The following is a 2,795-nucleotide window of genomic DNA, read 5'->3' as shown; positions in this document are numbered from 1 at the left end:
TCTCCCATGTACTTCAATACAATGATCTCATGAGCTGCCTTACATGATTGAGATTCATCTGATGTAATCGGTGTTGTGTTTGTTGGGATCCGATGAATGATACATTATGATTAGTCTATCTATAAAGTTTGTGAAGTTATTGTTGCGGCAATCTTGTTATGCTTAATGCTTGTCACTAGGGCCCGAGTGGCATGATCTTAGATTTAAGCTCTATAATTATTGCTTAGATTGTATCTACAAGTTGTTTGCACATATTGCTGTCCGGAACCCGAGGCCCCAAAGTGACAGAAATTGGGACAACCGGAGGGGAAGGCTGTGATATGAGGATCACATGTTTTCACCAAGTGTTAATGCTTTGCTCCGGTGCTCTATTAAAAGGAGTACCTTAATAGCTAGTAGATTCCCTTGAGGCCCGGCTGCCACCGGCTGGTAGGACAAAAGATGTTGTACAAGTTTCTCATTGCGAGCACTTATGACTATATATGGAAAACATGCCTACATGATTAATAATCTTGATGTTCTGTCTTAATGCTATTTCAATCCTATCAATTGCCCAACTGTAATTTGTTCACCCAACACTTGTCACTTGTTATTGGAGAGTTACCACTAGTGTAGATCGCTGGGAACCCCGGTCCATCTCTCATCATCATATACTCGTTCTATATGTCATTGGAAGTAGTATCAACTATTTTCTAGTGCCATTGCCTACGTATTCTTATTCGCTGCCGTGTATTCTTGTTACTATTGCTCTCATATTACTGCTGCTTTCACATCACCCCTGTTACTAGTGCTTTTCCAGGTGCAGCTGAATTGACAACTCAGTTGTTAAGTCTTATAAGTATTCTTTACCTCCCCTTGTGTCGAATCAATAAATTTGGGTTTTACTTCCCGCGAAGACTGTTGCAATCCCCTATACTTGTGGGTTATCAATATGCACCCCGAGAGGAGCGAGCGAAGGGTTCATGTGGCGACGGTGAAGCGGCAGTCTGCAATTACAATTAGTCCAAACTAGGATTAACCATACAGCTACTAGGGATAATTGGAATGGATTAATAGGGGTTAGCGAGGATTAGGGTATTTCCATCAGGTCGATCCATTTGGTCTTCGCGCGTCTGAAATGGTCCGTGCGGACAAACGGACCGGCCACGCACGCTCCAGCGGCGTGACCTGAATGGATCGACCCGCCTACCTTAACTCATTTGTTCACAAAAATTGGGGAAATGGATTTGTCTGCGAGGACAGTGCGTGGACCGAGCTGAAGGAGATATGCCCTAGAGGCAATAATAAAGTGGTTATTATTATATATCTTTATGTTTATGATAAATGTTTATATACCATGCTATAATTGTATTAACCGAAACATTAGTACATGTGTGATATGTAAACAACAAAGAGTCCCTAGTATGCCTCTTAACTAGCTTGTTGATTAATGGATGATTAGTTTCATAATCATGAACATTGGAGGTTATTAATAACAAGGTTATGTCATTATATGAATGATGTAATGGACACACCCAATTAAGCGTAGCATAAGATCACGTCATTAAGTTATTTCCTATAAGCTTTCGATACATAGTTACCTAGTCCTTATGACCATGAGATCATGTAAATCACTTATACCGGAAAGGTACTTTGATTACACCAAACGCCACTGCGTAAATGGGTGGTCATAAAGGTGGGATTAAGTATCCGGAAAGTATGAGTTGAGGCATATGGATCAACAGTGGGATTTGTCCATCCCGATGACGGATAGATATACTCTGGGCCCTCTCGGTGGAATGCCGTCTAATGTCTTGCAAGCATATGAATAAGTTCATAAGAGACCACATACCACGGTACGAGTAAAGAGTACTTGTCAGGAGACGAGGTTGAACAAGGTATAGAGTGATACCGATGATCAAACCTCGGACAAGTAAAATATCGCGTGACAAAGGGAATTGTTATCGTATGTGAATGGTTCATTCGATCACTAAAGTCATCGTTGAATATGTGGGAGCCATTACGGATCTCCAGATCCCGCTATTGGTTATTGGTCGGAGTGAGTACTCAACCATGTCTGCATAGTTCGCGAACCGTAGGGTGACACACTTAAAGTTGGATGTTGAAATGGTAGAACTTGAATATGGAATGGAGTTCGAATATTTGTTCGGAGTCCCAGATGAGATCCCGGACATCACGAGGAGTCCCGGAATGGTCCGAAGAATAAGATTCATATATAGGAAGTCATTTTATAAGATTTAAAATGATCCGGAAGGTTCTATGGAAGGTTCTAGAAGGTTCTAGAAAAGTCCGGAAGAAACCACTAAGGAAGGCGGAGTCTCGGTGGGACTCCACCTCCCATGGCCGGCCAACCCTAAGGGGGAGGAGTCCCAAGTGGACTCCCCAAGGGGGGCCGGCCACCCCCTCCCAAGGAAGGTGGGAATCCCACCTCTAGTGGGAGTCCTAGCTTGGGTAGGTTTCATGTGTTATGGAAGGTTTTGGTTTGGGGTCTTATTCGAAGACTTGTAGACCAACTCTTGGGTGTTCCACCTATATAATGAGGGCCAAGGGGAGGGGGCCGGCCACCCCAAGCACGACAAGGTGGCCGCACCACTAGATGGTCGGCGCCCCCCTCTCCCTAAACCCTAGCCGCCCCACTACTCCTTCTTCCCCGCACGCTTAGCGAAGCTCCGCCAGGATTCTCCACCGCCACCGACACCACGCCGTCGTGCTGTCGGATTCAAGAGGAGCTACTACTTCCGCTGCCCGCTGGAACGGGGAGGTGGATGTCGTCTTCATCAACAACCGAACGTGTG

The sequence above is a fragment of the Lolium perenne genome, chromosome 6, assembly GCF_019359855.2.
Source record: "Lolium perenne isolate Kyuss_39 chromosome 6, Kyuss_2.0, whole genome shotgun sequence".
Classification (NCBI taxonomy): domain Eukaryota; kingdom Viridiplantae; phylum Streptophyta; class Magnoliopsida; order Poales; family Poaceae; genus Lolium; species Lolium perenne.
Note: the sequence above shows the minus strand (reverse complement) of the source record.